A 13,734-nucleotide genomic window follows, 5' to 3' on the forward strand; every position below is an offset into this window, starting at 1 on the left:
TTCAGCGTTCCCACGTTCTGTTCAAACAATTGCCTCTTGGTCCAGGCAGGCTACTTCCAGAAAGATTTACAGGCTTGTGAACTTTAAAAAAAGGAGCTCTGGCAGCGTAGTGGTTACAAGTCGGGCTGCCAACCTCAAGGTCAGCAGTTCGAAACTACCAGCAGTTCCGTGGGAGAAAAATGAGGCATTCTGCTCCTGTAAAGATTTACAGCCTCGGAAACCCTGTGCAGGGTCATTATGAGTCGGAATCGACTCCACGGTACTTAACAACAACAACAATGAGTCTGAAGTGACTTGACAGCACTTCACAACAGCTACATACATATAACAGAGGTGAATCTAATTCCAAATTTAGGACATATAGAAAGCAAGTTATCTGATGTAGTTCAAGTCTACTTCACTATCTCCATATCAGTTAAAAGTCACTCCTTCCTCTTGTTTTAACAGAATCTGTTGATTGTGTTCTCTCTTCCTTAGCGCTCTTCAACCAGACATCTTGCCCAAGCCAGAATGACCTTATAATACTCCCACTTGATATGAGCCAGCATTGTTCGTTTTCCTGCTGGCCCAGGAATGGTTTCTATCATTTCAGCATTTCTTTTCATGACAGCCCACCAGGTTCAAATTCTAGGTATTTGGACCCAACTCCCCTTATGATTCTCAGTTTTCATCCGAGGCACCAGCTTCATCTTTTGCTTTAGTGAGAAACTGTCCTCCAAATCCTAATGCTTTTACCAGGATAACCATGGAAAAAAATGATGAAAATCAGGCACATCTCTGGCTTGAGGAACTCATAGTTAAATAACTGGCCTTTCATTTCCCTGTAAAACCTCTAGACAGACTATTCAGTATAACAAAAACCAAGGTCTCTGGAAAGACACTAGAAACAAAATCAACTTAAATTTAAAGGTCTATTCAGTCAAGCAGGCATAAAAGGGAAATCCATAAGGGAAAACAAGGAACAATAATCCTCTGTAGCTAATGTGTCACTTGGTTAGCTCTGAAAGAGTATTTGTCTTCTCTTTAGCCCAGTCCTGGACATGTCCTTGGCCAAAGATGAGGTATAAGACTAAACCAAATACGTTAATAATAGCTGAAAGCAAGAAGATATTTCTCCAACCCAGCTCTGAATCCTGGAGGCAGAAAACCAGGAGGCATTAACTGTCATCCAGTTCTTGCCCTTGTGGCTCATAAATACCTCTGTGATCTTCCTGGTTGTCCTGGATGTTGTTCTGACCATTTATTCCTCTACTGGAACACTCTTCACCCAAATGGTTCACCACTTTCTTCAGGTCCTTGTTGAAATGTTAGCTTTTCAGTAAGCTGCTCTTTAGCCAACCTATTAAAACTGGAACCTCACTCGCCTCTTATATGTCTTATTCCCATTTTCAAATTTATTCTCTTAGCACTTGCCACTACCCAATGTACCCAAACTGTGCTTATTACATTTCTTTTCTGTCAATTGCTTTCCTACAACATCTTCATCAGGGCAAGAACTTTTATCTGCTGTATTTCCTTAGGTAGTGTCTAGCTGGCACATACTGAAGTGTAATATGCGTTTATTTATGGAATGGATGATGGGGTGCAAGACCAAGCTGAGAATCTATATATTACAGAGTCATTTACTATAATATACAGAATTGACAAAAGGGAAAGCTTCACGCAAAAGAAAGTAAAAAAAGCAAGAAGAACAGACGATGCTATAAAGACAATCCCTTCTTTGCTAAATGCCATCCATTTTCTTGAAACCCTAGGGACCTAAAAGAAGAATGTTCATATGAATATCATAGGTATCTTTCTTTATGTAAAATTTATATAAGTAAGGTTCTATAGAAAAGTTTAAAGCCATTATATGAATTTCTGTATTATGACAAATTTATAGGAAGATTTCAGGTCTCTGGATTATATAAACACCTAACTATTGGTCAGCAACCAAAAGTTCACCCAAAGGTACCTCAGAGGAAAAGTCTACTAATCTAATTCTGAAAATTCAGTCACTGAAAATCCCATGTGGCAAAACTCTACTCTAACTCACATGGGTTTTCCATGAGTTGGAACAGACTTAGCAATAATGGGTTTGCTTGGTTTAACTGCAGCTTCCGGCATTGAAGTCTTTATAAATGTGAAAACACAGTGCAAGCCATGCCAATCAGAAAACTTTCTGCCTTAACTATTTAAAGCATAAATTTGAGGTGCATGTTGTTTTTTTATTCTATCATTCACTCAGCATCTCGCTCATTCATTCTGTCAATATTTGTTGGATTTCAAGTCATTATATTTTGCCTAAAACTTCCAAAGATTTAGCACCAATAGCCCTTTATCTCAAGAAGCCCTTAATTCTGTGTAAATCAGCATGGTAGGTCACCCTACTCTTTAAAAGGAATGCTGTCGGGGAACAGCCCCAACAAACTTATTAGGGGGCTCACGAAGGAAGATGTGGAGTTGGCTGAAGAAATCACACGGAGCCGATGGTTTGTGCTGAATTCAGGATGATGATGATTTTACTCAATTATCTAGCTCCTTATATATCATTATAATACCCCATGATCTCATAATAATCAATTTCTTTGAAGCATTACACATTCTTGATTATATCAATTTTTACTTTTTGTCTATGCAATGTTGACAAAAGTATTTTTCTTAAAACAGTTTTTTTCTTGGTCTATTCATATCTAGTTCTTTTCATCCATCTTTCTGACATCCTAAAATGTTAACCTTAAAACATAATTTAAGTTAACCTTAAAACATAATTCTAAATCTTAACTCCTATTTCTACCCTCACCTATTATTTTCTATAGATTCATTAATCACAACATGTACCTAAACATTATTTGCTATGGTAACTGACAACACAGTTGTTTCTCATGATTGATTAAACAAGAACATAAAAAAGCACTTAAAGTTTTGTAGTTAAGAAGAAACGGAACAACTTCCTTATACTAACAATTTCTCTATACAAAACATCAAGTTAAATTTCTACCTATGATCTATTACTATTCCATTAGCCCTTTATTTCATCTTAGCTAATGTTCTAGAGGTCTTAATGTCCCTGACCAAAACTACACAGAATGTTGAATGTAATCTTAAACTTGAACTGGCAAAAGTTTAGCTGGTTTTTCCTAGTGGTGAAACTTATTGTTAGTGTGAAAAGCATTCTTTAGGACTATGCATGATTGAATATGGTGTGAAAGTATCTAAATGTAATTTTTTTTTACCTTTAATATGATCATTGAAGAGTTCTACTAAAAACTTCTATAATAAAATCAAGAAAAATAAAAAAATGAACTATTCATAAAAGGAAAAGACAGAGACTGCAAGTCCCCTGCATGAGGTTCCCTTTGGGGCTTTGCCAACCAAGCAGACACCCACTATCACTTTGCTAAAACAATGAGCTTTTCATGCGCAGGGTTTCTCACTGTTCTGTTCCTCTATGGGATGGTGTCCGCCAGAATGCCAAGATTATTGCTAGACAAGTTGATAAGCATCATGAAAGGCTCACATTATAAGAACTGAGAAAACATAAACTAATCCAATTGCTCACTCAATCATCCTTGCTCTATACCTTGAGCATGTGGTAATTTCCCTGCATGACCAGACCTACAGTGGGAATGAGGGCGTTTGCTTGTATCTCTTCAGTTGTGAGTCACGTTGAGACGGGGACAAAAATACCTTTAATTTGAAATCGCCTGATGAACCTTTACAGATCCTACATACACTCTTTTTTAAGTTTTATTCTTAAGAAGGTTTTCCAGACCATATGACCTCACCTGATTGATTAAAAAATCCAGTCATGGTAGGAGAGATGGCTCCAGCTGTGAGTACAAAGACTTGTGATTATCCCATGAGAAAGCCAGCATATCTGTGTATGAGACAGAAATAGAGAAATGTTCTCCTATAAGCAAAGGATTCATCTCAGCTCATCTGTTGCAACTCTAGGAATACCAGGCGTTATATCGACCCTTAGACAAACCTGAATAAAATGGGCTGAATAGTGTTTAATATAATCCTGTCCTAGGGTCTGAGACTTCCAAGTGGCAACTTGTACTAACTTGTCTACATTGTTTATAGAAAATGAACAGATTGATGGTTTGTACTTGTCTTGTATGTTCTCCTGGTTTCTGCTATTAAGCCTGATCCTATGCTTGTTTTGGGTACAGAACTCCCTCATTGGATGAGTCAGTGGATCCCTTGAAACCAGGGTTTCTCTCAAGTGTCATGGTAGTTCACCATCAGAATGAAGCCTATTCTGTGTTACTATGAAAGGACTTTGAAAGGCACACATAGAAGTCTCCATCATCTCTGATCTTTACCTATCCTTTCTTTCCCTTGCTCTGCCACAGACCTTATTAAAGTCTTACTTGAGCATAGTCTGTGGAGTCTCCTAAGTTTTATCAGTTATCCAACCTTGTATGCTGCATTTCTCCACAGAGAGAAATTTGGGGAAGTCTGTTCTGTTCTGTTGTGCAGAGGGTCTCTATCAGTCAGAACCAACTCAACAGCACCTAACAACAACAACTCCTAGTTGTGCTGTAATGTTAGAAGCCACTAACCACTCTTGTGTTCACTTTGAGAAACTAAGTTCACAACGGTTGACCCAATTTAGGTTCCTTTTAGAATGTATTTGGATGCAAGGCTGGTGTTGACATTTTCTGTGACTTCTTACACATCACATCTTGCCTGTGTGTCAGAGAAGGCTAAAGAAGCTGAAATTAACTGAGCTTCATTCAGCACAAGGCAAAAGTATCCTTACCGCGGAGCAATATCCAAGATTTTAACAAAGAATCCTGAGTCACATAAACTGCCGATGGCAGGAAATAGTATCAAGAAAGCCACAGTGGTGCTGGTGCTGGATCTGACCCAGTACAGGGACACCATGAGCAGGGATGGGAGAAGAACTCCTAGGAGAAGGAAAGACACAGAGTAAACAGGTGGTTTTCCTGAGAATTCCACCCCATCACTGGCTCACTCCTTACCTATGGCAGTGAAGACTTTTCTTATGGTGACAAGTCTGAGAATTTTATTGGAAAAGAGAAAATCAGCTAGTAGACCTCCGAGGATAACACAGATAAAGCCAGATACAAACGGCAGAGCAGACAGGATCCCACTCTGAGGATCAGACCTGAGGTAGGCCCTCAGCACTCACCCCACCATGACCTAGACTGATGCCTGGACTATGACTTTTTTTGACATACTTGTCACTACTGATACAAATTCATTGGTATTTGATGGGGTTAATATAATTTAATGACTAGGGGAAATATGCATATGACTGAATTTATGGAATAAGACTGATATACTTTTCATATATAAAGATCCTTGGTAATCAGATATAAAAAAGAAAAAAACATCAGGACTGATTGTGAGGGTTGGAAATATAAAAGGAGATGTTATGTAGCAAGTAGCAAGGAGGGGAGTGATTAAGTTTTCAGTCTAGGAGCAGAGGTCCCTGGGAACATCAAGAGAGAAGAGCAGAGAGCGGGACCCTACCCAGAGAAGCAGTGATCCCTGAGATGGAGGCAGAGATGATGATATGGAGAGATGGAGCAGTTGGGGACTTTAGACCCAGAGAGGGAGAGGGGCTGTGTGCTGACAACCAGGGGCAGGCTTGTAGTATATACCCTTTGGTTGGTTGGTGATGCATGGAGGGGATTGTAACCATGACGATAAAATGATATATGATAGGATGAATGTAAAACTAATGTTCTCTCATGTAAACTCTCACATAATTCACAATAAAACATTTAAAAAAGATAAAAAACCAAGCAGAAAACTAAGAAAAGTATAAAAACATTTTAGAGAAAATAAATATTTTAAACAACAACAACAACAAACCCCACTGCCATTGAGACAATTCTGACCTTTGGTGAGCCTATAGGACAGACCAGAACTGATCCATTGGCTTTCCAGGGCTGTATATCTATGGAAGCAGACTGCCACATCCTTCTCCCACTGAGTGGAGCCACTGGTAGATTCAAACTGCTAACCTTTTATTTACCAACCAAGTGTTTTAACTATTGTGTCACCAGGGTTCCTAAACATATGCAAAGATAGATGGTTACTAAATATGAGGGGCTTCAAAAAGTTTGTGAAAATGTGGATTTTTTTTCTATGAACTTTTTGAAGCCTCCTCATATATTACAAAACGAGCTCTGCTAGTGTAGTGGTTACGAATCAGGCTGCAAACCTCAGGGTCAGCAGTTCGAAACTACCAGCTGTTCCGTGGGAGAAAGATGAGGCTTTCTACTCCTGTAAAGATTTATAGCCTCGGAAACCCTGTACAGGGTCGCTATGAGTCGGACTGACTCCACGGCATATAACCACCATCATATATTACAATGTATACTCAATCTCATTTATACAAGATAAAGCTATGTCGAGATATAATTTTTCATGGAACAAGTTGGCAAAGAACCGACTCTTCATAAATATTAAATATGGACTCCTGGTGTGGCACTGTAAGATCAGCACTGGACTGTGAACCACAAGGTCAGCAGTTCAAACCCACCATCTGGTCCTCCAAAACCCTATACAGGGATGCTATGATTCGGAACAGACTTGACAGCACTTAACAACAACAACAATAGATTTCATTGTGTCTCCTAAAAATGTATGTGGAAGTTATTATCCCTGTAACTGTAAATAAGATCCTGTTTAGAAAAAGAATGTTTCTTTAGTTATACAATCAGAACATATCACGTAGGTGTGTGTGAGGAGACACACACACACAGGAAAAGACAGACAACATGTGAAGATACAGCCACAAGGGGGCATGAGGCACCAAGAAACACCCAGGACAACAGAAAAGGATAAACCCTTCCAGGGAGTCTATGCTAACTGATTTGCATTTGTAGCTTCCAAAATTGGGAGACAATTTTATTCTTAAAGGCCCCATACTTGTGTTTTTGTTAGGGTAGCATGACACAACAAGTTAGCACAATATCAAAAGCTCATAAAGTATTTAGTCTTTAACTTACCAATGTTGTAAGAAAAAAAATATTCTATAGAAAATTTCACAAAATGGCAAATGAACAAGTTTTTCACTGCAGCATTGCTCAAAAGGTTAAAAACAATCTAAATATCACTCAGCAAGAATGTTTTTATGTACTATTATGAAAGCTCCCCAAGGTATTTTAAGTGACAAAAAACCAAAAACTAATATATAAAACATAAGCAGCACGTATGTTTTGTGTAAATCAAGTTGGGAAATGAAAATGTGCACCCAAGTATGCTGGTATTTACATAAAAATATAAGAATGTGTAATACACTTATAAAAATAGTTATGTGGAATCTAGGTTCAGCGTTCAGGGCAGATGAGGAGCAGGGATAGAAATAGGAATTTCAATATACACCTATTTATATAGCTTTTTTAAAATTTTGAATTCTGTTCATAGATAAGAAATCAACCACTAAATTAAAATGCTCCTGAAAGGGGAGTGATTGACTTTACAGTCCAGGAGCAGCGTGACATCAGACATGGAGGCAGAGACAACGATGTGGAGAGATGGAGCGGCTGGGGACTCTTAGACCCAGAGAGGGAGAGGGGCTGTGTGCTGAGGACCGGGGAGCAGGCTTGCAGGGTATACCCTTTGGTTGGTTGATGATGCATGGAGGGGATTGTAACCATGGAAATGAAATGGTTTACTATAGGATGAATGTAAAGCTAATGCTCTTCCATGTAAATGATCACATAATTCACAATAAAACATTTTTTGAAAAATGTTCCTGAAGAAAATGCAAGTCAAATTTTAGTCTCAGTGGAAAAAAAGACCACCCATTATTATGGAGAATTCAAACCATGGAAAAGATTTAACTATCACCTGTCCAAGCTATTTATTGCACAGATAAGTAAACCAAGGTTATTGCTTTTGTGAGACTTATTGCAGAACTACCAGGGGAGCAATGGTAGTCCAGACCTCTTGATTTCCAAGCATGGAATACTCTACCATCTGGTTCCATCTTGTCTTTCCATTTTCAAACTGAACCCTTCTCTCTTCAGCTTTACCCTCTGAGGCTGGGTTCCCTGTAAACCCAACACAAAAGGAAAATTATTCCCAATAGCCAGTTTCAGTCTTGGCTCTGACTTCCTGCTTCTTTAGCTCTCCTGTCCCCTGATTCTGTGACTTGAGGCTTCTGGTTTCGTTGCCTACTTTAAGCCATCTTTCTTTTTTTAAGAATACCCACAGCTACTCCTTCCTTAGGCTATCTGACCTCCCTACTCCCCACCTTTTTGCATTATGACTGTGCTTGCTCTCTAGACTCTGACCACTAAAATGTCAGCTTTCTGTTGGTCACTTGTCAGATTTTCTTCAAAGGAATACAGTCAGTATGAGAAAGCTACTTTTTAAGTACAAAGGGCAAGAGTTAACAGTGATCCCATGGCTTTGTGAATTCTCAATAACAGACCATGGAGTCCTAGTGCATTCTTTGCTACCTTTGTGACAGGTACATGGCAGACATTAAGAGTCTCCACGAAGCCAGAAAATCTGTTCATTTTGTGACATTTCTGAGAACTGTACATACATATATATATATATATATATATATACTTTTCTCTTTATGTATATCATTCTTTAATACAATGTTTAAAAAAGTGATTTACCAATCTAAGTATGAATCCTTATTGGGAATGTAGATCCTTTTATTAATGTCTTATTTTCAAATTTGAATTTATTTCTCACAAGTTCTTTGAAGGCAGGATTTGTTTGGTTAACACTTTATTGTGTATGCTACCAGAAGAGTGCCTTGTTCAACAAATATTGAATGGGTTAAATATAAAATTTTTGCACAGGTCCCTTAAGCATATGACATTCTATAAATACCTTGCTGACCTAGAACCATAACACCATGCTGCAATTAGTAGCATGTCACACTGATATCAATCAGAACATATATTAACTCAATTACATTAACTACATGAAGGCCTTTGGGCTCAAACCCCTGACTTTGTAGCAACGAGAACGACTGAGGCTTAGACAATGAAACATTCAAGCAGAAGAAAGCGAGGAGCTCACACTGACCTTACATTTATCAGACTCACTTGAAGTACAGAGCTGATATATGTAGGTGTGTATGCCATCAAGATATTAAAAGTCTAAGATGAACAGAAATATGAGACTAAAATGGACCAAAGTGGTAGGGATTTGATCATCACCTTAATGGGAACAGACCAGCCTGGAGAAGAATCCTGGAAGAAAGTACATATCAATACCAATACCCACTCCAGCAGAGACAGGGGTTCTCTGCGCTGCCATCTTCACACCAGAGGTATCCAGGCAGACATAGTAGGAAATGACAGGGAGTCCCTCAATGTACCTGTTGATCCAGTACATACAGGATGTATTCCTTCTCATCAGTGCTGATAAAGGGATGACTCCTGGGGTCATCACAAACAAGAGAAACCCGGAGAAGACAACAGACACAGCCAATCCCACCTAGGAAAAGAGGATCCATTGAGCACTGAATTTAAGATCTTCTGCTATTTTGACTCTGCCCTATTATGATTTCTTTCTTTGAAAAAATGACTCATCCAGTTTGCTACCCTCCCTATATCTATACCATTGCAAGGCCCTATCACAGGTGTAGGGTCATTCGCCACCTCTTGATTTCTACCTTGGCCATGCAACTTGCTTTTGACAATGACATAGAGACACTGAGGTCCTAAACTTTGTGTGTGTTTTGGCTTGACCTCTAGGGTCTTGACCATTTCAATAGGAAGAAAACAAGAGACACATACTGTAGGGCTGTCCAGACATCCCACAGAATTATGATTGTTGTTTTTTACCACTAAGTATTGAAAGGTTTGGGAGACCCACCATTATTCATGCTATTACAAGTTCTTGCCTCCATGTTTGCAAGTGTTCCCACTTTTTAGCAACCAGTTAGCATCTCTCCTTCTTTTCATGTTTTTACAAAATTCTCTTTATTATTAAAACTTTCCATTATGCTATCTTACCCTGCTCAAAGTACTAAGAGTTAGCAACTTGTTTTAATGTGCAATTGATTACTCAAATAACTTCTAGGCATGATCTAAAGTCAATCCTTGACAAATAAATTTCCGCTAGTATATATAATATTACAATGTTGAGAAAACAACACATTTAGGATTCGGTGGAAATATGGTTGATCTTCAAATTCCCTCTTTAAGATTTTGAAAAAGTAGTAAAAGTTCTGGTCTCATTTGTTGGCCTGTGGCTTGCATGATTATTAATAAATGTCACTGTGCAGTCACAAGCAACAGACATTATGTTACATTTTGAAAATCTAAAGCTGGAAAGACAGTTTGCCATAAAAGAATTTAAACCCACAACGGGAGGACTAGTTTATGAAAACTAGCAATGCTATTAATTATAAGTTCTTTACCATTTTTCATAAACACAATAAGTCTCTCAGTGCATGAATATCACGTGTCGTGTATCCTTTTGAAGTTTCTGCAGCATAGCCTTGGAAGGTGGGCATGCTGCAGTAATCACATTTCACACATTTTTTTTTTCTTCTGATGAATATGTTCACCTGTGTTATAAGAATCTAACCCAGGATCTAAAAGTACTAGTCACTAATGAAAACATTACTGAGACTTACTCTAAGGAATCAGGCAATTTGCAGATGAGATTTCAAACAGAGAATGTTTCAATAGCAAACGAACGCAAACCATCCGATGAGAGCCAGTGGGAAGACCCAACCAGGTCTGAATAAAAGAGCAGTTAGTGAAGTAGTAGAATATTGCCTCAGAAGCACTTTGTGTGTCTTTGGGACATTTCTGCAGCAACTGTCTGAGTACTATGCTCACTTCTGAGTGTTATCTGGGTCTGACTGGCAACCTCTACTGATTTAGGCTCCGTTATCTAAAAAAGTCCGTTTGAACTGCAAGGTTGGTGGTTCAAGCTTACCAGTCGCTCCTTGGAAACCCTCTAGAGGGTCGCTATGGGTCGGAACCAACTCGATGGCACATAACAACAACAACAACAACATCTAAAATAAGGACTTTTGGTATGGCATTGTAGGATCAGCACTGGATTGTGAATCACAAGGTTGGCAGTTCAAGCCCACCAACTGCTCCTCAGAAATCCTATACCAGGTTGCTATGAGTAAGAACTGACTTGACAGCAGACACTTAACAACAACAACAATTTAAAATAATCACTTTACTTCTGATTAAGTTATATTTCTACAATAGTCGGGTTGTTATTGTCAGTAGTTTGAAACTACCAGCTGTTCCATGGGAGAAAGATGAGGCTTTCTACTCCCGTAAAGATTTACAGCCTCAGAAACCCTGTACAGGGTCTCTATGAGTCGGAACCGAATCTATGACACACCACCACCACCATCTAAAATAAGGACTCCTGGTATGGCATTGTAAGATCAGCACTGGACTGCAAACCACAAGGTTGGCAGTTTAAGCTCACTAGCTTTCTCTTCAGAAACCCTACACAGGGTCGCTATGAGTCAGAACTGACTTGAGGGCACTTAACAACAACAACATTGAATATGAAATTAGAGCAATGAGAATGGTGCTCTTGTGTCAGTTGAATTTCCTGAAAATCCTCCCCACCTTGCACTGCTAATTTTGCTGGTGGTTACTGGTGTGCCAAAATGTACACTGACGATATCAAATTTGCTTATTACTATCCTTAATATTTGAATGGGAATAGATTGTTATTATTTTTTAATGTATTTTCATCTTGACACCAGATGCCTGGATTCTAATCTCAGCTTTTCTATTTGTAGCTATGTGTCCTTAGTTGTCTATAGTATTATATCCAGAAAAGTGGGATACTAATGTGCCTACCTCATGGGATTGTGATGAGGATTGAGAAATTCCTTTAAGTTCATATGATTTCTAATGATATTATTGGACTATCTTTTCATTTTTCATTTTTCATTTTGGAATGATCTCTTCTTGTTTTTAATCATGAAACCGTCTTTAATGAACTCTTTTAAGTTGTTTTGTATCATTTATAACTCTTGAGTCTTCTTGGCGCTGGTAGTAGCAAGAGGTTGGTGTGCAACACTAAAAAGGAAACTGAGGTGACATAGATCCCAGTACTAGTTAGGACAAGACACTGGCACATAATTTTACCTTTTCTGGAGTTTTGAGCTTGAGTCATGCATAAATTATCATTGGAAATCTCTTCTTCTACAGTCTTGGTTTCAGCCATTTTGGTTCTCTCTTCCCAAGGGCTAGTGTGTTTACCTACTAAAATAAAAGAATGCAGAAGGAAGCAAGCACAGAGAAAGAAGAGTGCTATATCTCATTTGATTCTGCCTCAATCCATTTCTTAAGAATAGGAGGACATTTGGTTTGGTGGGAAAAGTGCTGGAGTTTAAGAGACCCAGCTGGTCATCCTGACGCTATCAATTATCAATTATGTAGCTTTGGGAAGGTCACAGCTACCCTGGGGCTCAGTTTTTGTCTCTAAAATGAGACATCTGGCCTGTATTATAAGTTATTTCCAGTTTTGTATTTTCATGTCTCTCAAATGGAATCAGTATCAACTGGATTATTATTATTAAAACTTCACAATAACTTTACTGTGAATTCATTTGGAAGATTCAAGTGGATGTAAATACCTGAAAAATTATCTATTATTAACACCTATGTATATTAGTAAGGAGCTCTGGTAGCGTAGTGGTTACGAATCGGGCTGCGAACCTTACGGTCAGCGGTTCGAAACTACCAGCTGTTCCGCGGGAGAAAGATGAGGCTTTCTGCTCCCGTAAAGATTTACACCCTCAGAAACCCTGTACAGGGTCGCTATGGGTCGGACCCGACTCGATGGCACTTAACAACAACAACAACAATGTATATTAGTGGGGAGCATAGTGGCTCCATATGAGAAGCACTTGACTGTGAACCACAAGGTCAGTGGTTCAAACCCACTAGCCACTTTGGGGTAGAACGCTGAGGTTTTCTGCTCCTGCCAAGATTTATAGCCTTGGAAGTCTTACACAGGTTCACTGAGTTGGAAGCAACTCAACAGCACTACCACTACCACCACCACCACCGTACTTGATAAAATCTAGTGAATCTCCTTTTTTAAATAGCTGCAAATACACTAAGAGCTAACCTCATGAATGAAATGAGGAGTTAGAAACATCAGCTAACTCTTTGGTGATCCTCGGATTGGTGTTTAGAGATGTATCAGTTTCATTACTGCAGGGGATTTGGGAGCAAGTAGGCTTCTATAGAGATGGGAAATGAAGCCCAGGCCGGGCAGGGAATTATAATGGAGAGTCTCAATATCCACCCAGAAACCCAGAAGGGCTTCACACTTAGTTCAATGGGCTCAGCCTATTGTAGCAATAAGATAGCAATGAGTCTCATCTACCTTTTCTGAATTCTGATACGAAAATGAAGACCTTCTCTTTGAAATGCTGACAACTCATAACCATGTTAAGGGAGAGGGCATTTGGAATTCACTACAGTGCATATATGGGATATCATGCTTGGTAAAGTGGTGGGTCAGAGAAAGAGAAGGAGACCCCCCAGTGAGGTGGATTACCATAGTAGCAGCAGCAATGGGCTGAAGCATAACATAAGTTGTGAGGTTGGTGCAGGACTGGGCAGTGTTTCATTCTGTTGTACATATAGGGTTACTATGGGTTGGAATCAACTAGACGGCACCTAACAACATTAACAATAGATGTGCATTGGAGTTTTGGTGTGGCACTGCAGGATAACCACCAAACCTTAAGGTTGGTTTGAATTCCCTTAACAACACCAAAAACATATGTGC

At 39.0% G+C, this 13,734-nt stretch overlaps 1 pseudogene; it reads right to left on the bottom strand.

The window, feature by feature from the left end:
* Positions 1–986: 986 nt before the first annotated feature.
* Positions 987–12,156, bottom strand: LOC102831935 (annotated as a pseudogene).
* Between the last annotated feature and the right edge of the window lie 1,578 nt (positions 12,157–13,734).

This window comes from Chrysochloris asiatica, unplaced genomic scaffold, assembly GCF_000296735.1.
Source record: "Chrysochloris asiatica unplaced genomic scaffold, ChrAsi1.0 scaffold00213, whole genome shotgun sequence".
Classification (NCBI taxonomy): Eukaryota; Metazoa; Chordata; class Mammalia; order Afrosoricida; family Chrysochloridae; genus Chrysochloris; species Chrysochloris asiatica.